The following is a 22590-nucleotide window of genomic DNA, read 5'->3' as shown; positions in this document are numbered from 1 at the left end:
AATTCTCAGGTACTCCCAAAAAGTAAACATTTAAAAACCAAGTTTCTACATTCCTACATGGTAACAATCCTCAAGACCTGAATAAAAACAACCTTTATACTGGCACATTCTCTCCAAATGCTACAATCTTCTCTCCTTGTTGTGTTATATGGACTACTTCCCTCGTTTAAATTTCTACTTGCATATCTTAATTTAAAAAGGGAGAGAAGATGGAGATAAAAAGAAGGAAGTACAAAGTATGACTCAATCAAAAGGGTATATACTAAGCTATGAGGATAGAAACATAGGTTGGGGCCATGCAGAAGTGGGATATGAAAACTACCCTCCCTCAGTGACTGAGCTATTCTTTAGGTAATGTTAAGGCATTGAAGGCTTTTACTTAAGAGTTTAACAAAATCTAAACTGCCTTAGGAAGATAACTTCAGAAGCAGAGTGGAGGACACAGGGTAAAAGGGACTAGAAGCAAGAAAAATTTTATGGAAGAGTGCACAACTCTAAATGGGTGGCTTAGTTGGCAGTTGTGTGTCCCATACACCAACTGATGGATGTTTCTCTCTCCCTTCCTCTCTCTCTCTAATAACCAATAAAAGCATATATTTGGGTGAGGATTTAAAGAAAAGAGTGCACATGAAAAAATGAGAGCATGACCTATAGCTTTGCCCATAGTGATGGAAAGGAGGAAAGAAATAGTGGAGAAAATTCAGAGATGGAATTCACAGAACTTAGTAGCACTTGGCTGCATAAAAGTAAGGAAATAAAGACAAGTATAAGGGTCTGGGAGAATCACATTAACCCAGGATAGAGTGCAGGAGAAGATAATTGGAAGAAAGATGAATTCCATTTGATGGTGTTAAAATGGAGGGAGTGGTAAGTCATTTAATAGGGACACATCCAGCAAAAGGAGCTGGGGAGAAGAGAACTAGATATAGGGACTTAGAAATCATCAACATAGCAATGACAGTTGAAGTAAAAAACTAGGTGAGACTGTCTAGAACAAGGAAAAGAGGGGCATACAGAACCTTTGAGAATACTATGTTTACAGGGATGGCAGTGGAAGAAGTACCAATAAGTGAGACTAAGAAGAAAACATAAGGGAGATGGAGATGCAATGGATATTTTCTACTTTCCTTTCCAAATCCACTTTCCACTATAGGAGCTGCTTGCCCAGGCTCCTTTATCCTCTGACACTGGGTCTCATTTGGCCAATGGGAAGCACTGGGAAAGATCAGAGGTAGGAAGACAGTGAAGGAGCACTTTTTCCCCTGGCGCTTTTCCTAATGGGTTGCCCCAGGTCAGCTGTCTCTCTCTGAAATTCACAGCTTCTGTCAGGTGGGTCCCCTCCATACAGCAGTTCAGCTAACTGCTCCCACCTCTCAACCCTAGCAGTGGTCACAGCTCCTCCACCTGTCTCTAGTCTCAACCATTGTTGGCTCCCTGCTCCCGCCCCTCCACCTCCCCCACCCCCATCTTTGTAAAGATCCCTTGATTACACTCCCTTCAATTACTCAGTGTGAATGTGCCAGCTGTTTCCTGCTGGTCCCAACCGATTCAAGCGGTAAGTCCAGGAGGCTGCAATATCCTGGAAGCCATGGGAGAGTTTCTATAAATGCTGCAGACCACATAATGGAATAGGGACTAAGCAGAAGCAGAATGGCCTTTGTTTTCAGAAGATTGGTGTGGGCAGGAGTCAGGATGCGAGGTTCGATGGAGGGAAAGGATGGTGAGAGAAAATAGAGGCAGTGAGTAAAATATATTACTTCAAAAAGGCCAGTGGTCTAGGCAGAAAAAAAAGGAGATAGAACACCAGTATGAAGCAGAACTAATGTATGCCTTTAAAATTAAGAAGAGACAGAAATAGCACTATAAAACTTTTTTTATTTATTTTTTGGTCAATTGCCTTATCATCGCATGACTAAAATGACTTCCTTAAATTAGCCAGTCACCTTGTGATTTTAATTTGACAGAAATATTTCAAATATGACCAAGAGACAACTAAAGATGAAATATCTAGTTCCGGCTTACCTCTCTGAGTCATTCCTGCTATTAATCATTTATAGAACACCATAAGCCACCTCTAGGAAAATGATGATTCTTTATTGCTTGTTAAAAATATTTACATTTTCCTCTACCAGCTGTATATAAGAAATTGATATTTTCTGAATTGCTAAGTCAATAACATCTTCCTCGAGCCATCAAAGGATTTGATAAACCAGCAAAACATGAGAGCCTCTGCTGCAAATAAGTGGGAGGCACTCAGGCTGTCAGGCAATTAAGTGGACCTGAATAAGCTGATGTAATTAAGCCTCTTACTGCATAATTATCTTTATTTTAAATGTGTCTTTTGATGAAACATCTGTTCCCTGCTCCAGATATGAAAAGAGGGACCTATGCTTACGAAGAAAACAGAGCTTGTGAGGCCCTCACACATGCTGCCTGGGCTGCTCAGTTCCAAGGCAACAAATGTTGTCATTTGTTCCATCTTTACATGCAAGAGGCAGGTGTCCTCACGTCCTCAGCCTGCATTTGCCTCACTTCCAAGCTCACGGCAGCTGCCTGGAGCCCTGTTACACAAAGCAGCCCCTGGGTGCCGAGGGGACCCTCAGAAGCAAGGCGGGGGGGCATCTAGCTGTAAGGGCCAGTGCTCTGAGCCTCTGCAAAGGAGAATAATCAGGTGTGTTGAGCAAGTGAAGGTGGGCTACTGGTCAGCGGGATGCCCTCAGGTCCCTGTCTCCAGGCAGCACTGCTTGACCCCTCCCCTTAACCAAAGGTAAATACGGTTAGTGAGGCCTGTCTAATACAGGGCAGCATTATCATGGCGAATTCTATGTGTTGCTTTTATCTGTCCTCAGTTCCATAGGCCCCAAACTCCTCTGTTAATTCCCTATGTTTGTCTGAATGAAGGATTTGGATCACTCTAATGGACATTTAAGTGAGAAAGTCATAGGCTTTAGCTAGAGCTAGACGTGCTTTTACTTTCTGGTGCTGCCACTTGTGGGCTAGGTGATCAACTACTTGTTCTCTTTCAGCCTCACTTTACTCTACTAACTTGTAAATAACAGTACTGATCTTACAGGATGATTGTGAGAAATAAAAAAAATAGGCAGAGAACCTAATACAGTGGACTGAATATAGTAGCTGATCTAAATAAATGTTAGCTCCCTCTCCTTTCTCTAACCCACCTTGCCCCACTGCCCAGGCAAGAGCCTAAAAACCCATTCTTTAATTAATGGTGAGAAATGTATGTCAAGAACACTGACCAAGGTTCTCTTTCAAGATGACAATGCTAAGAGGATCCTGAATTCACCGTCTCCCACAGTTGCACCAAATCTATAGCTACATATGGAAAAAAATTTCTCTGAAAAACATCTAAAAACTGACTAAGCTACTCCTACGCACCAGACAAACAGAAGAAGGCCCACAACAAAGGGGGTAGTAGAGGCAGGAACACAGTCCTGCCATAAAACCCAACTTGCCCACGGCAACCCACAGTTGGAAAGAAACTCACAACCCGGAGCTTCTCTCTGAGGAGCAAAGAGTTTGAATCCCACACTGGGCACCCCCAACTTTTAAGACCTGCACCTGAGAGGAACCACCAAAACATCCAGCACAGAAAAATAGTGGGGCCCTGTATATATTTGCACATTTTGAAAACCTCTGCATGAGGGTCTGGCTTCCAATCAGCCTGAAGCTAGTGCTGAGATCCTCCCCTTTGGGACATGGATGGGTCTTGGCAGACCTTCAACTCCTAGGAGCCACTAAACATAACATAACATAGGCTGTTTGGGCAATGCACAGGTTTGAGAGACAAGAGCTGGGGCAGAGTTGAACCGTAAGGTTCATCTTTTATAGGAGGCCACTCCATCAGGACCTGGGAATGGTGCCTGTTTCATCTAATGCATAGAAACCAACCCAGAGAGTCAAGCAAAATAAAGAAACAAATGGATATGTTCCAAATGAAAGAACAAGATGAAATCTAAGAACACTGACCAGCACTACCTTTCTCTACACCATCCAGCAAATTGGGGAGCCAAGAAGTCAAAGCATTGGTAGAGGCGTTTAATGCAAAAAATAACAGCCTGGTGCATCTGCAGGAACCAGTACCAACCTCAGGGCCTATAGGCAACACCTCTAAGCCTGGGTCATAGCTTTCCTGGTTCATGAGGACAAGCCTCCAGTACTTTGATCTCCAACTCCCATATTCTGTGTTTTGGTCAGATCACTCCCTTTATGACTATTTATCTCCTTCAACACCTTAGTATCATTCATACTATGTCAGCATTTGGCATGCTAGTATTTTGAGCCAATGCCTTAGTCTCTCTCTTTTTTTTTAACACCTCAATTGAAATATAATTCGAATATAATTCACAAATTGTACAATTTGAATGTATTATACAATTCATGCATTCAAATTGTACAATTCAATGGCTTTTAGTATATTCACACACAAACTTGTGCTACCATCACCACAGTCAATTTTAGAACATTTCATCACTCCCTCGAAGGTACTAATTCCCCTTAGTAAGCACCTCCCACCTACTATATATCTCCCCCCACAACCCTATGAAACCACTAATCTACTTTCTGTCTCTATGAATTTTTATTTTCATAGTATCTCCTTTTCAAGATACTTTCATGGAATTATCTTGTTCTGGCTCCTTTGTGCTGCTTAGAGGACTTATGGCCAATGCAGGCTTTACTGCAGTAAGACAGCTAGGTGCCTAAGAAGGTGTTTTTACTGCCCAAACCTTTGTGATAATATGAACCACATCATTCTGCGATAGGAAAGAATATGAGATGTATGTCAGAAATTACTCTTATTCATCATAAAGCAAGTACATTAGAGAAGTAAACATTATGTTCACTAACAACACACTGAGGGAGCATTTCAGAGCATCAGCAAGAGGAAAAGTTGAAATCAAATCACATAATGAATTCACTACTTAAAACCAACTTTAATACCCTATCACCTATGATGTCCATGATATCATAAACTTATATGTCACATATACAGAAAATGAAACCTAGAAATTAAAAAAAGCATGAAAAGAGCAGGGTATAAGCCCTGCTTCTAACTTCTGATTCTAATTATGTTAAAGTTACTAAATTAGGTTAGAATTTTCTAGAATATGGAAATATAATTTCCTCAATGGGTTATTTTGAGGTTTAATTCAGATAAAATTGTCGAACCTGCTTTATATATGCACTAGAGGCCCAGTGCACGAAATTTGTGTAACCCGTGGGTGTGTGTGTGTGTGGGGGGGGTGGGTCCCTCAGCCCAGCCTGCATTCTCTTGCAGTCCGGGAGCCCTTGGAGGATGTCTGACTGACAGCTTAGGCTGGGAGCAGGCCTAAGCCAGCAGTCAAATATCCTTAGCACTGCCACAAAGGTGGGAGAGACTCCCGCCACCACCGTTGCGCTCGCCAGCCATGAGCCCGGCTTCTGGCTCAGCGGTGTTGCCCCTGTGGGAGCGCAGTGACCACCAGGGGGCAGCTCCTGCATTGGGCATCTGCCCCCTGGTGGTCAGTGCATGTCATAGCAACCGTCTGGTCAATTTGCAAATTATGCTTTTATAATATAGGATTTTAAAACACTATGTAAATTATTATTATTGTTAGCTAATATCCATTGGTAGTCAGAATAGTTCACACCTACTGAAATTTTATTTTGTGATGGGGCTTTCCTTCAAATGCATGAAATATGGTGTCTTAATGGGACTTATAAAAAAAATCCCAACTTTATATGACATTTATTCTTAATTCAGTATATTATTACACAACTGGATAACCATCAGTGGACAACAGCTCTGGTGAAAGTCATAATCAGGTCAAAACACTCCCACATACCCCAGGTGCCAAGGCACAACAAGGCACAACTCTCATACTTGGTGTAGATGCAGGAATGGGGCAGGCATAGGGCTTCTGAACGTAGCAGGCTACCACAGAAACAGCCTCAGGAAAACTCACAGCACAGTGAGGTAAGGGCACAACCTCACGGACATATGCTTACCAGGAGAGTATTTATATGCCCATCCAAGCGTGAGTGTGGCCATTAGCAGGTGTGGATGCATCACCCTGGCTTTCACATGTGGTTGTATTCAGCGGATGGATCAACTGCACTGGAAGGACTAAGATGGCCTCACTCACATGTCTGGCGGCTTGCCAACCTGTTGGCTGGGGCAGATCATTTCTCCTCTGTGTGGCCTTTCATCCTTCAATAGACTAATTCAGCTTCCTTTCATGATGGTATCAGGGCAGCACTCCAAGAAGGTAAAGGCAGAAACTACATGCTCTCTGGAAGCCCAGATCCCAGAACTCAGACATCACTTCTGCTACATTCAAAGCCAAAGCTAGTCACAAGGCCAGCCCAGATACAATGAGGTGAGGAACAGAACCTACCTCTTGCTGTTGTACAGCATCATATATCTGTTTTTCTCATCTTTATTGAGGTATAATTGACAAAATTGTAAGATATATTAAAGTGTAGTGTGTGATTTCATATATGTATACATTGTGAAAGGATTCCCACCACCAAGTTAATTAAACCATCCATCACCTCACATATTTACCATTTTCCTTTCTTATTTTTTGTGAAAACACTTAAGTTCTACTCTCTTAGCATATTTCAATTTTCAATTATACAATACAGTATTATCAACTATAATCACCATTAGGTCCTCAGATCATATTCATCTTAAGTAGGCTGACAACTCTTTGAGATTTTGATTTGCATTTCCCTGATGATTAGTGATGTTGAGCACCTTCTCTTGTACCTTTTGGCCATTTGTATGTCTTCTTTGGAAAATGTCTATCCAGTTCCTCTGCTCATATTTAAATTGGGTTGTTTATTTGCTGAGCTATATGAGTTTCTTATATATTTTGGATATTAATCTCTTATTGAATATGAGGTTTGCAAATATTTTCTCCCATTTCATAGGTTGTATTTTAATTTTGTTGAGAGTTTCCTTTGTTGTGCAGAAGCTTTTTATTTTATTTATTTGTTTGTTTTTTAATCCTCACCCAAGGATCTTTTTTTCATTGAGTTTTAGAGAAAGTGGGAGAGGAAACATCCATGTAAGAGAGACACATCAATTGGTTGCCTCCCCAGGCACTCCAACAGGGGCCAGGGATGGAGCCTGCAACTGAGGTACATGCCCTTGACTGGAATCAAACCCGGAACCCTTCAGTCCTTGGACTGACACTCCAACCACTAAGCCAAACTGGGTAGGGCTGTGCAGAAGCTTTTTAGTGTAATGTAGTCCCACTGGTTTAATTTTGCTTGTGTTGCCTTTGCTTTTGGTATCAAATTTAAAAAAATCATTTCCAAGAGCAATGTCAAGGAGCTTACTCCCTATGTTTTTTTCTGGAGTTTTATGGTTTCAGGTCTTAAATTCGTCTTTAATTCATTTTGAATTGATTTTTTGTATATAGTGAAAAAATAGCGATCCAGTTTCATTCTTTTACATGTGAATATCCAGTTTGCCTAACACCATTTGTTGAAGAGACAATTTTTTTCCCATTGTTTAGTATGGACTCCTTTTTCAAAAATTAGTTGACTATATGCATGGTTTTATTTCTGGGTTCTATAGTCTGTTCCATTGATCTATGTGTCTACTTTTATGACAACATCATACTGCTTTACTCTTGCTTTTTCATATAGTTCGAAATCAGCTTTGTTCTTCTTTCTCAAGATTGCTCTGGCTATTCTGGGTCTTTTGTGCTTCTGTATGAATTTTAGGATTCTTTTTTCTTATTTCTATGAAAAATACCATAGACATTTGCATTGAAGCTAAAGATTGCTTTTGAGTACTATGGACATTTTAAGAATATTAATTCTTCCAATAATAAAATATCTTTCCGTTTATTTGTGTCTTCCTCAATTTCTTTCATCAATGTCATAGTTTTCAGGGTACAGGAAGTTTCCCAAACAAACCTTCTTAAATTGATTCCTACATATTTTATTATTTTTGATGCTATTATAAATGGGATTGTTTTCTTAATTTCTTTTTCCAGTATTTTGTTGGTACTGTACAGAAATGTAACAGAGTTTTGAAATTAGCTTAATGTAACTCCATGAGCTCAACTATCATTTTACCCATTTTTTTTTAGGTAAGGAAATTGACACCTATGCTTAAAAGCATAGCTTGTGTGACAGATCCACATTTGAACCTGGGCCTTTCACCTATTATTGACCCTAAAAATTTGAGAAGGGTAATCTTGTTTGCTATGACTAAAGCTCATATGGAAATTGTTCTCTCCTTCACCACTAAATGTGCCAGGTCTCAACCAAATGGTATTTTTATCCAAGAGATTCAGCTTCCCCCTTTAAAGATTTTAATACCCTCTCCCAGATCTCTAACTTTGTTCTTCTCTTAAAGTCTATTGCCCTACTATAGAAATGGGTTCTAAACTGGGCCAAATTTAGCCACAGAATCATGATATAAACTTCAGGGGGGAAAAAACATGAATTTTCCCTACTTACATGAAGAGTTAATTTACTTTATTAGACTAATGGATGCAGAGGCTATTTTTGCTGGGTAATAATTTAGCCTTGGTTTTAATTTCCACAAACTGTCATTTGATATTCTGATATACTTTGGTCACCTCAATGAAAGTATTTATCCAAAGTGGTCTTCTAAATGTGAGGAGAGGGACCAGAGAGACAACATATATCATCCACCATCTTCATGGAAAGGTAGAAAGAACAGTAGACAAAGATTATAAGATCAGATTCCTTTGAGTTCTGCAAATGACTAGCTATTTGATCTTGGGCAAGTAATTTCACCAGTCTGACCCAAATTTTCTCATCATTGAAATGAGAGTGTTAAGCTAAATACCCTCTCAGCTCTTTCAGCCCTGACATTATTTGATTCTTGTGCCAGAGCATAATTTCATGATACACTGTACACATTTTTATTCCAAACACATAGACATCATCTTAAATTAGATTGACTCGAGTTCCCCATGTAAACCATCGTGGGTATTGCCAAAATTTGCTAACAAAGAGAAAACAGGTGTGGTATGTTTCAAATTATTTTTCTTTTAATGTTCTGAGCACATTTTTGATGTGTTGAAAAACTACAAGGTATGCTGCTCTTTATCTGACTCATTAGCTCACACCAAAAATATTTTGCAGAGCCTCTTTCATACCTTTTCTGGAACATCATCCAAAGTTGAACAAAAATATTTGAACAAGATGTCTTGATTAAAAAAATATATCTGTGTTAGAGAAAAAAGCAAATACACAAACTGGATGTTAATCTTTCTGTTTGATAAACCAAAGCATATTGATAAGCCCCTGCCAAATAGTTGAAATGTATTATAAATGAACATAACTTTTGTTGGACAGCATGCTGGCTGGGCTGTAGAATATAGCTGGAGGCATTTATAACTAGGTAGAGATAGGATAGAGAGTTCTCATGGGGGGGGGGGGACGATTGAAATTGTAAAATGCTTTGGAAAGCAGAAATTCCAAACTATCATCTTCCCAGCACATGTAATTACTCTCATGCATTCTGATTTCACAGCAAACACTGATCTAGTTACCATCTGAGGAGGAAGTTTCCCAAACAAACCATTTGTGGCATCCTTGGAAATATTGCTAGCTGGTAATGTATTATAGGAAGGCTTGGTATCATCCTAAACTGAAGTTTGTACCCATTGAGTATTTTGATTTTAAAAAGTCTCAAGTAAGGACATAAGCTCAGATCTTAACATACACACGTCTAGTTGGCACCCAGATCAGTAACCACTTGACCTTGACCAGCAGCCCCACCTGACACAGGGCGGCTTATCCTAACGCACAGTGGGATGCAGCAGCTCTGGTCTGTTTCACTTCTTCCTGACTGTCCCATGAGGCTCATCTGAATACAGAACTGCTGTCTCCTTTACAAGTGACTTGATATTTGAGATCAGCTCAGAAGGCCAGTCTCCACATGCTTTCTCTAATGCCTGCCATGGTGTTTTCCTTCAAATACACCTGTCTTCCCCCCACTGCTGTCCTTCCATGACCAACTCAGACACTTTCACTTTTCTTCCTTCCTTGACTACCCCAACCTGGGTGCCTGTAGGGGCCCATGGAAAAATAAGCTTTCCATCTTCAAAGGAGAAAAATAGGCAAAACCTGTAGAGAGCATGGGGGAAATTCAGATTGGGCAGAAGAAGGGGAGCAAGAAGACACACGGCTCTTGCTGCAATGAACGGACAGCCATGCTTCCCTGGCTGCATTTTCAGTCCTTATTTTAAGGGCCCTAATTTTCTCTGACTCAATTTTTATTCAAAACCAAGCTGCTCTCTTTTCTGATGGAGGTTTACAAAATACTAGGTGGAGCATAACATTCTTGTATTTCCCTCTGAATCTTTAAGGAAGACTGTATAGACAGTAAACATTACCCTTGCAAATAGTGTTGTCCCATGAAAAACTCACTTTTACTACAGTAGCACATGGGGCTGGGCCTTGGGACAGAAAGGGGAGGGACTTCCTCTGCCCCAGGACCAGTGAGTGCACAGAGATGGGGAAAGGAGACGTCTAGGCTCAGCATGCGATTAAGATAAGAAATCCTCTGGACCCCATCACCAGCATCATGACCAAGCCTTGAGGGATCTGGAGGGCACAGAAATCTCCTCTTCAACCTCTACATCTACACACAGAGAAAAAGCATAGCCAGGACCCCCACTTGGCAGCAGCTGTGAATAACAGACAGCATATTTCTTCAGTGGACAGACCCCCTGATTGACAGTTGGTACCCAGACAGCCCCAACTTTAAGCAGACAAGGAGGCCAGGGCCAGGGAATTCAGACGATCTGGATTTCGATAGTGTCACATGGGCAGCAACATCAATGGCATCCCCCAAAGAAGACTCCTCAGTAGGCTGAGCCATATCTAATGTTTCTCTTCTCCGTCTGAGACCACGGTCATTGCATTGACCTTTCAGTCTGAGCATTTTGTCTTGGGGAGTTGTCAATGAAATCCCTGGGAGGAAAAAAATTGCCATCCCCTCAGGTGCAGGGAACAAAGGCTCAGAATCATTGAATTTGAATGTATAAGTTTTATATACAAAACTGGAAAGCAAGGAATATCGATTTCACATTTGTGGATTCTGGGGTTGTCTAGCACCCATTCATTTTCTATCAGTTCTCTGGTTCCTTTTGAGAAATGACTTCTTACCCACAGTTTTGTAGGACAATAACCAGGGGCCATGCTCTTCCCTACCCAAGGGACTAGCACAAGATTCAGATTGAGCCAACTGATTGCCGCTTCCCAGTGTTTAAATCTGAACATAGGGCCAAAGGTCCTAGAAGTTCTGGAGCTTCACTCCACCCCACAGACAATTCCTGCTGGGGCCTCTACAGGTCCTGCTTCTTTGCCGCCGGAGCTGCCTTATTTCTTGCCACAGCCCCAGCACCATCTTTCAAGCTCCTGGCAATTCTATGAGCCTCTGATAGCCTTCCAATAAATTCCTTCTAGCTTTAGTTAGCCAAGATTCAGCTCTATGTCTTGTAACCAAAGGCATGTAACTAATTATACCAACACTTATACAATGGGTGACAGTTTACAATGCACTTGTTCATTTAATACCCCATTTCACTCCCATAACACCCTGACATGAGTAGAACAGATATTTCTTATTTGATCCGGGGCGGGGGGGGGGGGGGGGGGGAGGGGGGGAGACTAAGACTCAAAGGACTTAAACAACCTGCTCATATTCTCACAGCAAGAAAATGTCCCCAAGCCCAAGACTTTTGGCCTCACATCCAGCTTTCTGGGCATTCACTGCAGTGAGGTGTGAGTCTCTCATCTGTTCCCCACGAAGCAGCGAAAGGAAACCAAATTAATTGAAAATACCCACATTCTTTTGCTAGCATTCGTGTGACTAATATCATGGGCCTCTTTTTAAATTTGCTGTTTAATGCTTAGGGAATCTAGATGTAAAAATATTCTGTAATATACTGCGGCATTATTAATGGAGCCAGACCACAACAGGATGACATATTTACATTTGGAGAGATTGGAAGTCATGGTGAAAAGGCTAAAAAGGCTAATTCCAATGTAACCCTGATATTGGGGGGCAGGGAGGGCTAGCAGTCTGAATCTGTGCCAGCAAGCCCAGTGTACATTCTTGATAACCTATAATTAAGTCACTGCCTCTTTCCCAGAAACTGGTCTTGCAGGACCTTTTACCTAAATCAGTGATGGCAAACCTATGACAAGAGTGTCAGCACTGACACGCGTAGCCATTTCTGATGACACGCAGCCGCTGAGGCGGCCGCATGCCGAGGATGAAACATTTGCAAAATAATGTTTTTTCCTCAAAGTGACACACTACCCAAGTTATGCTCAGTTTTTTGGCGAAGTTTGACACACCAAGCTCAAAAGGTTGCCCATCACTGACCTAAATGCTCACATTTCACAGAGGCCATAAACTGTGAACAGTGCACAGCCCCAGAGGGGAAGGGGGGTTATTAGCGCTGGCACCAGGCCAGACCATTAGATATGTTCTCAAGACCCCCAACACCTGGGGCCTTTTTTGCAAAGCCCACAAAAGGAAAAGAAGCATAATCCATATTTGAGGGACAAAGACACCAGAGAGATATAAAAGAGAAGCTCCCTGCATATTACTTTGCTCAGACTTAGGAAGTTATTCCGCTGAGTCCACCAGCATAATAAATTGTGTAACTCCTTTTCTCTAAAGCGTTGCTTGGTTTTTCTCCGGTCTTCTGCAGCAATGGCAAATTGGCTCTCACGTCACCCATAACTGTTGCCTTTTTGAGGAGAGATACCTAAGTTTATCATCACTGTGTAGAAAGAAATGGCCTCCTGGAAACAAAAATAAACATGCCTATTTTCCCAAAGGGTACTGACACTAATCAAGAGGGGTCTGCAAATAGGCCCCACATCAGCAATAATTATTCCTCCAAACAGCAGAGAGTTCTAGACTTTTTTCTTTATTCATAGAAGAAAATTTGTGAATTTAAAGCCCCATTGAAACTTAATTGATTGCTACAAGATTTTCCTGAAGCCACTAATACTCTTTTGGAATTTAAATAATTTGCTTGAAGTTACATTTCAGGTCCTTAGTGATGTTTGGTGCAGAAGGCAAGTAGTTCAGTCTAGAAATACAGCACTGAGAAAGCACCCCAAAGCATAAGCCTTGGAGCCCCTCCACTCAGTATCACAACTAACTGTAAGCTTAGATCTTCCAGGCCTCACATCACTATTAGGCTCCTCTCTTGAAGGTAAGAAAACACTCAGTTCCTGGTGCACCTGCTTTACACTCCTACAATAAATATTCCTCCATTTAGAAGAAAACCCTTCATAAAAATGTTTAACATATGAGCACTAAAGAAACAAACAAACATGACAGGAAGAAGCTTATGAAGGTGCTGAATTCATACAGGCTTTAAAATTTGTATTTATATAAAAAATTTCTCTTGTCAACATCTGCTTCCATCAACATTTATTCTATGCCCTTTTATTACAAATGACACCACCACCTAGATAACATGTATTTCATGAATAATAGCCATTTTGAGACTTTATATGGAAAATGTGGACAAAATATTTCTTATAAATCCCCAAATGCGAATATAAAATGTTCTTTAGCCAGGGGAAATGTGAAAAAAAGATTCCCCCTTAATATGTATCCATACATAAATTAGAATTCTTGAGCCTATTGGTATCACTCATGCTTGGGTACATATTAACTGATTCCACAGTTTGTTGGTTTTATTTGATTTACTTCTTAATTTTTACAAAGTTGATTTATTGAACCAACACTGAAATCATTATGACCCAAAAGTATAAGTCAAAGTCTAAAACTGACCAGTAAGCAAAAGAAATACATGAAGTGAAGCAGAAAAGAGTGAAAGTATTTATATAAATTTCAATAATCAATAATTATATGATATGCCAACAGGAAAGTCTCCAAACAACTATGAAAATTGATCCGTGAAACTTTTTATTCCTAGATAATTTAAAATAGTAAATAATTCCTAAAGTGACGGTGTATGGCACCAAGTTCAATGCTAGTCAGATGTGATTTCTACTCTTAACTGATTTTTAGTGCTTTTCTTCTTCTAGCTTAGTGATTTGTTAGTGCTTTAATGTTTTTTAATATATTGCTCCCTGTTGCAGGTTAAGTGCCTGGTTAATATTCCTATGGATAACAACTACTTTTGATATGAAAATCAAGTATTGCCAAAAGCAAATTAAGTTTGGGAAACCAAAAGACTAACTTGTAGGGTGTGATTTGTGGGGAGGACAGAATGGGAGTAATGCTGATATTTGGGGGTTTTTCTCCCCTGAGAGTTCTCTTCTGAAAAACAAAAACAAAAACAAACTTAGATTATTATAAAGAATCAGTTCTCTTGCAGCCTTCCCATTCTCTCTTTACTCCATTAAAAAAAAAAAAAAAAAAAAAGCTTACACATAATTACTTACAGAGTGCGTAAATGCCTCTGGAGAGTGAGTCCTACTTTATTTGGGGGAAGGGAGGGAAAGAACTAGTGCCCACAATTTGCTTGCTTGCTTTGACCTTTTCCATAGCTCTCCGTAGTCTACACCTCTGACAGGCTCTATCTAAGATGTGGAAGTAGATCAAATTTCCTTTCTTCTTTCCCCAGGTTAATGACATTTGCTGTGAAGGCCAGGTGATTAGTAGAGAATTGGGAACTGGAGACAAAGAGCCAGAAGGCTGTACCTCAGGAATAATATCCCCCATTTATCTGACAAGAGTACTGTGACAGTTTCCAAGTTACTCGTGTGTATAAATAACGTCACCACCCACCTGGCATTTTCTCAGAGACAGCCCTCTCAGAGCCTCTCTATAGTTTCTACAGAGAACAAATTTCAGTCTCATTTCAAGTCACCTTGGGGTGTTAAATATTCTATTTTTTCCAAAATGTACATTGCTAAAAAAATTAATTTTAAGATCATTTGTTTTTTTATCACGTCTCTAAATATTCTATTTTCCAGATCATCACCCACCCACTTATTCATCAGGCTTGGCTTCAAATACATTTTGACAGTCTTTCAAGTCAAACACACCCTCAAAGGATGAAAATCACTGATAACATTATTATTTTTATTTTTTTAAGAATTTTTGTGAGTTTATTTGAGCCACACTGTCAACAATTGCCGGAAAGCAGAATCTCAACGGACTGGGATAATGCTCTGGAGAATGGTGGTTTTTCATCTTGTTTTATATCTTGTATCGGGGAAGTGTGGGTTACATGAAATCCATTTGTGATAGATTAGGGAGGCGGGAGAAATCGAAGGGGGGAAACCTCTGGGATTGAATAAAAAGTAAAATGATAGACACATTACTTAGGTGGGTACAGGATAGTTAACAGTCAACAATTAACATGATAACAATACCAATGAAGGAATTTATGGTCTCCTGTCCTGGTGCCTGATAACATTCTTTTGAATGTGCAGGGACTGAGGAAAACACCTGATAAAGGTACCCTAAGGATGAGGCCAGAATGCTGGAGCCAGGTCTTGCCAGAATGGTATTGATTATGCATGAAGGACACTTCAAAGCTAATCAAGATACCCTCTCCCCTATACACACATGCACACACACAAATCAAGACCTTTCTAACAAGGCAAATGGATATGTTCTACAGTAGAAACAAGGAGAAAAGGAAAAAATATCCTCAGTCAGTTGTCCAAGCCTCGCTTATGTTAAGAAGTGTGTGCCTTATATTTGGGTTTTATTCCTGAATCCTCATAGAGACTGACCATTCACATGAGAAATCCACAGCCCTTTCTAATTTTCTCTATGTATATGGTGTTATTTCAGGAACCAAAGGGTGTGGAGTTTTCATGCTCCTTATAAAATAAGAATGCTTCATGCCATCTATCTTATGGAATCTGCAACAGATAGAGGAATTTGTTTCAAATGGTTGGGTTGTCGCTCCCATTAACTAACTCTCAGGCATGTAGAATCACGAAGTCCAGAGGGAAAATAAAGGGCAGGATACATGAACCTTGACTCTTGAATGAGCTGAAGTGCCTGGAGTCACCAACATGCTGAACGTAGAGCTGAAGAATGGCATTTCTCAGGTAATTATGATCTCAGCCAGTTCTAATGGAGCGATAATAGTTTGGCAGATCCTGTGGGTGGTGTGCATTTCAGAGCCCTCACAAGTTCCAGGGAAAGAAAGTTATTCTTTTACCTCAGGAAAGAAAGAATAATTGACCTATTGGGACAAAGGAGAAAATTGACTACAGTTCCTTTGGCACTAGGGTCCCTTGTCATTTAGAAAATAGCGATTGGATTATAAAGTGGATTAGCATAATTTAGTGGCAAAAGCACTTGTAACCATTTATCTTCTGGACAAATGGCTACTGAACCATATTTCTTCAATTCCTTCCCCTCTACCTATCTCAGTGTGGTAGGAAAAAAGGGGGATGGGAGGCTGAGGGTGTATAATGTAATTCTAAAACACACACAAAAAACACAAAACCACATGGCATGGTAAATGCCCCACTTGGGTGAGGATGACAAGTGAGGCGTACGGTGTTATCAGAAACAAAAAGTGGAAATGAAAGTATTTCTTGGATCTATAGATTTCATATAGCTAAGCGTGGTCATTTGGAATAATTATGATTCTGTCTGTTGAACTAATTTAATAAACTATAGAAGGGACCACAATTCCACCTCCCTGAAGCTGCTTTTTGGGATATTGATTTTAAGCTGTTTATTAAGAAACAGAAGGCTCAGAAAGAATCTTTGATCCTTCCCTCTACCTTTTCCTGCCCAAGAAATTCAGACAGAAACCTGCTTCAGGAAGGAGAACTGAGGATGCTGTGTTAGCCTAACTAGAACTGAGTATGGTAAACAGTTCTTCAGAAAGGAGCCTGTTAGCTAGGTAGCCACTGTGCCCCAGGGTTTCTCAGTCTCCCAGCAGGGATCTTCCTGCCATGGGTATTCTGCTCTTCCTCAACTACCTGCAAATCACCCATTCTCACTTCTGAAATCTCATAACACCCCCTCCTTCTAATTTGTCCAAACACTTAGTATGTGTATATACCCACTCACTGTCTTTGGAATTTTCATGGATTTATCATGTGTATGTGAATTCTCCATGGGCATGTATTAAACTTTGATTTTCTCCTGTTAATCTGTCTCTGTTAGTTTGGTTATTAACCCAGTCAGAAGAACTTAGAACAACAATTTTAGACTGGTGTGCTGAAGGAATTTTTAAAGCATGCAATATCTGACTATTTAGTCAGGGGCACTGACCTTTTTCCCTTAGATTGTCAAATAAAAAGAATGACAACAGCAAACACAACAATAGCCATCTGGTGTGAATGAATCAAATTATACCAATTTTTTTGTCAGATAGACAAAACTATACTTTTTTGGCATGCTGCAGAATTTTAGTAATAGTTTATGTGTGTCAGGAGATGAAAGAGGTTGAAAATCACTGACTTAGAAAGTGGGACGAAAAGTATTAATACTTTTTAGCTCCACACTATTTATATCTTAGGGTTTTAATGAGTCTTAAAGAAAACCCCACAGTAATACATAAACATTGTTTAAAAACTGTCAAACACTAGAGAACTAGTTTTAAATTTTTAAAAATTGTTCTTAGCCCCATTTCTTTTCACTCCAGGGTCCTACTTCCAAGAGATATCCACCTTAATCTAATAGTTTTTAGTGACTTATTTAACCCTAAATAATGTTATACTGAAATTACTGATTTTCTTTGGGCATTCTCTTTTATTTTCTTTCTTTTTTCTTTTTTCCGGGGAGGGGGGGGGGGGTTCTCTTTCAACTTGAAGATGAGAATTTAGCTAAGCGAAGACTGGAAACCAATCAAAGTGTTTGGGTTAATATGACATGTAAAATAATGTTCACTGTAGAGCTCAGGTGCCAGGATTATATTTCTTTCTTCATAGGTCCAAAGGCATGACCTTTGTGCCCTTCAAAGAAAGATCAAGTGCACTAAGTACTCAGTCAAATGAATGACCTTTTGTTAAAGATTATTAAGTACAAGAAATCATTTCATATTTGAGCTTGCTTCTTATTTGGATGATTATTCTCTTGTAACACTGTTGTTGTATTTGTTTTGCTTTATTCTTTCCTGGGAAAGAATTTTTTAAGGGAAAATAAAGAACTCATACATATACTTCTTTATCTATAAAACATCACCTTCTCTGTGAAGTCTCTTTGCCTCCCCAATGTGAGGTCAGTAATTCCCAGCTTTAAGCTCCTATTACACACAATTTTGTCATAGTTGTAATTCAGTAAAAGACTGTCTAGAAACAGGGTGTTTAGTTTATGGTATTCTAATTATACGTCAGGTCTATGCCTACTGGAGTAGGCCATAAATTCTTTAGAGAGAAAAGCATCATATTATCTTTTCACGTCCTACCTTTTGCACACTGCCCAGCACATAGAAGCTGTTCACTGCCTTTGTTCTATGAATAAATGAACATGGTCTGTAAACAAATTTCTCTCAAGGGACTAATGCTCACTCATCTCAACCTCTCATCTCCATCCTCCTTTTTTCTAGGTTCTTTTAGGAACATCTAAAATGAGAGAACAATGTAAGTTTTAAACTGTTTTCTTAAAAATTTCAGAAGAGTATATCTATACTAGAGGCCCAGTGCATGAAATTTGTGCACTGGGGAGGTGGGGGGTGTCCCTCAGACCAGCCTGCACCCTCTCTAATCTGGGACCCCTCGGGGGATGTCCGACTGCCGGATTGGGCCTAAACTGGCAGTTGGACATCCCTCTCACAATCCGGGTCTGCTGGCTCACAACCGCTTGCCTGCCTGCCAGCCTGATAACCCCCTAACCACTCCCCTGCCAGCCTGATTGATGCCTAACTGCTCCCCTGCTGGTCCGATTGCCCCCAACTGCCCTCCCTTACTGGCCTGATTGCCCCCAACTGCCCTCCCCTGCAGGCCTGGTTGCCTCCAACTGCCCTCCCCTGCTGGCCTGGTTGCCCCCAACTACCCTCCCCTGCCAGCCTGGTTGCCCCTAACTGCCCTCCCCTGCTGGCCTAATTGCCCACAACTACCCTCCCCTGCTGGCCATCTTTGACCACATGGGGCAGCCATCTTTGACCACATGGGGGTGGCCATCTTGTGCGAGGGTGTGAGGGTCAATTTGTATATTACCTCTTTATTATATGGGATGTTATCTTCTGGTCTTGAAAATAAAACAAGGACCATCATAAGATGTTGGCATTCTTCAACTTTTCACCCTCAATTTATAATTGTCTCTTTTAAAAAAACACAATTTATTAGGAACTTGAAGACAGAAAGCATCAGAAATGGTTGAACTCATCTAAGTTATTTTCTATTGCATTTAAAGCCCACTTACAAAAAGACATAGAACATGAAATATATAAAATATAGAAATGTAAATATATAGACTATCTCTTATATGAAAGGCCCATGGCCATCACGCTATAACACCATCACAACCAAAGGAGCAGCAGCTCTCATGGCGGGTGGGGTGGGGCAGTGAGCTACTAGTGGTGGAGAGCTATGAGCGGCGGAGGGCGGGGCAGAGAGCTACAAGCGGCGATGGGCGGGGCAGCCAGCCGAGGCAAGTGGAAGCGAGCTACTCGTGCATGATTTCATGCATTCTGGGTCTCTAGTCTATATCATAAAAGGCCCATGTTCATCATGCCATAACACCGTCACGACCAAACGAGCAGTGGCTCTCACTGCGGGCTGGGTGAGGCACTAGCTACTAGCAGCGGAGAGCTAAGAGCAGTGGAGAGCTACAAACGATGGAGGGCTGGGTGAGAGCTACTAGCGGCAAAGAGCTATGAGCAGCGGAGGGCGGGGCGGCCAGCTGAGGCAAGCGGAAGCAAGCTACTCATGCACAATTTCATGTGTGCTGGGCCTCTAGTGAAAATATAACAACATAGGCCAATTCCTATACCAGGCAAATGGGATTGACAGTTCCTTTGCCATGGTGACCAGATTTCTCTCAAAGTAACCTGTGATCACAAGTTTCTGTGGGGCTTCCTCAAAGGCTTGTTTTAATAGTCTTTGAAAATGTCCTCACATTCACTGGAAGTGGTTTGGTTTTAGTTCCAGGCTAAATGTCAATTAGAGGTCAAATCTTTCTTGAGCTACTATCAATCATCATGGCTGAAGTTTGACCACAGCAAGAGCATCTTAACGTCAGCCACCCACGACTAAAACATCAGATCCTTTTAGCTGAAGCATCACCTTGACAGTGAGACTATTGAGATCCCCTACGAGAGAATTCACTGCACCCTGCTTTGTAGCCCCTCTAAATCCTCTCCAGACTATCAGGGGATGAGCACATGCTATGCTTGGTTACACATATTTTCTTTGTTTACTTCTTTATCATCCCCATTTGCCCTTAGTAGTATGGCTGCATGTTTATATCCCAGGGCCATGACGTAGCTGGCATCAAGTACATGTTTGCAGAATAAAGGAGGGAATCTTCTATAGATGTTTTCTTTTAACACAGTTACCAAAACATTCCTTATACAAAGATCTCAAAATTATTGATTTGGGCTCTAATTCTTTGCCGCTAATTAAATAATTAAATTTCTTAATAATTATATTTCTAACAACTCAAAGCATGAGATTCCCTGCAGTTGGGGAAATGGCGAGACTAATGAGCCCACCTCGGCCTCATGCAGGCATTCAGGCATGTCTGGAATTGTTTGATGAATTGGTAAGACTGAGCGGATGAAGGTTTATTTGCATGGAGCTGGGGTTACTCTGAGAGTGCAAAAATGCCCCTAAGAGAAAAAGAAACTAGACATTTAACTTTGTCTCCTAGAAATGTGTTTTGTTTTGTTTTGTTTTTTAAAAAATAACAGAGAGAGAGGTTGTAGGTAAACACTGAACAAAACTATTTCTCTAAACTTTTACAAAGTAGGATGCAGGAGACACTGCTCTGAGGCTCCTCTTACAAAATGAAATACGAGTTGTTTCCCTTCTCTGGTGCATTGCCTAGGATCAGGGTCAGAGCATGCAATGCGGGAGTCCTTGTGACCAGAAATGCCACTGGGTGCCTCACGGAGGATCAGGAGACACCACGAGTCAGAGAGCAGCATGAAATGGTAACGGGACTGCTGGAAGCTACATGCCCAGCAGAGCTCGGGCACTGTCAGCTAACAGGAATGCTTGTGATGGCGATGACTCCCAAATGTATTTGAGGAGAGTTCATTTATAGGCAATTAGGGGTCCTTCAGAAGTAGGTAGCGTCAAAAGTCAGTGAAATTTGGATGATATTCAGTCCATCATTATTTATTGAGTACTGACTATGTTGTAGGCATTGCACTGGGCATGGCTTATTGCTGGTAAAGCGACTCCATCTGCACCCCCAGCTGGATGGCTGGGAAAGTTCTGGCTGCAATGAAATTTAGAGTGGCTGCTCACAACATCAAAACGAAGATTAAATTGAAGTGGTGAAAATATGACCACTATGCAGATGAAGAAATGCAGGTTTAAACAATGGGATATCAAGTTTTTTCCTCATCTAGTTGGCAAAACTTGTAAACATCAATAACACCAATTGTTGACAAGACAAAAGGGAAATATGTACTCTCATGCAATACAGGTTTGAACGGAAATGACTGCAACCTTTTGAAGGCAACTTGGCAGTATGTATTATATCAGATCAGTGCAAAAATTCCCAGTTCTCTACTCTGTCACTGAGAAATGCATGCATATATTCATGAAAATACAAAAACAAGGCTTGGCTTTGCAGCAAATATTTATGGTGAAAAAGTGCTAACAACCAAACTGTTGAGCAATGAGGAAAGGCTAAATAAAATATGGTCCATCTAGCACAGATGGCATGGCTCAGCAGTTGAGCATCAACCTATGAACCAGGAGGTCACAGTTTGATTCCCGGTCAGGGGGCACATGCACAGGTTGTGAGCTCGATCCCCAGTATAGGATCTGCAGGAGGCAGCCAATCAATTATTCTCTCTCATCATTGATGTCTCTCTCTCTCTCTCTCTCTCTCTCTCTCTCTCTCTCTCTCTCTCTCTCTTTGTCTCTCTTTCTTTCCCTCTCCTCCCTTCTTTTCTGAAATCAATAAACATGTATTTAAAAAAATAAAATATGGGCCATCTATAAAATAGAGAACTATATAACAATTAAGAAGAAAAAAGTAATCGAGAATTCATTGGTATAGAAAAAGCTCCCAGACACATTATTCCTTATACAGATGTATAATTTCTATATAAGGCTATTATTTATTTCAGAGAAAAATAGAGCACAGAGGTTATAAAGATGGACCTGGATATGAATCCTGGCCCTGCCACTTGCTAACTATGCTACCCTAGCCAAGCTACTTAACTTCTCTGTGTTCCTAGTTTTCTTAAAAATAAAATGTGCTTACAAAATACTTAACCTCATAGCATTGCTACGGGGATTAAATTGGACATGCTTAGAGTAGCACTGGACACAAATATGTACTCAAGAAATGTTAACTATTGTAGGTGGAAAAGGGGTCACATACTAAGCCTGACAAGCTCACAGGAGGCCTGTATGCCAGCCTTATAAACTCAAGACCTAAAGTAACTGCATAGGATAATCTGAAATCAAAACTTCTTAACTAAAAGCAGGTCATGG

The sequence above is a fragment of the Cnephaeus nilssonii genome, assembly GCF_951640355.1.
Source record: "Cnephaeus nilssonii genome assembly, chromosome: 2".
NCBI classification, from domain to species: Eukaryota; Metazoa; Chordata; class Mammalia; order Chiroptera; family Vespertilionidae; genus Cnephaeus; species Cnephaeus nilssonii.
This window is presented reverse-complemented; position numbering follows the sequence as displayed.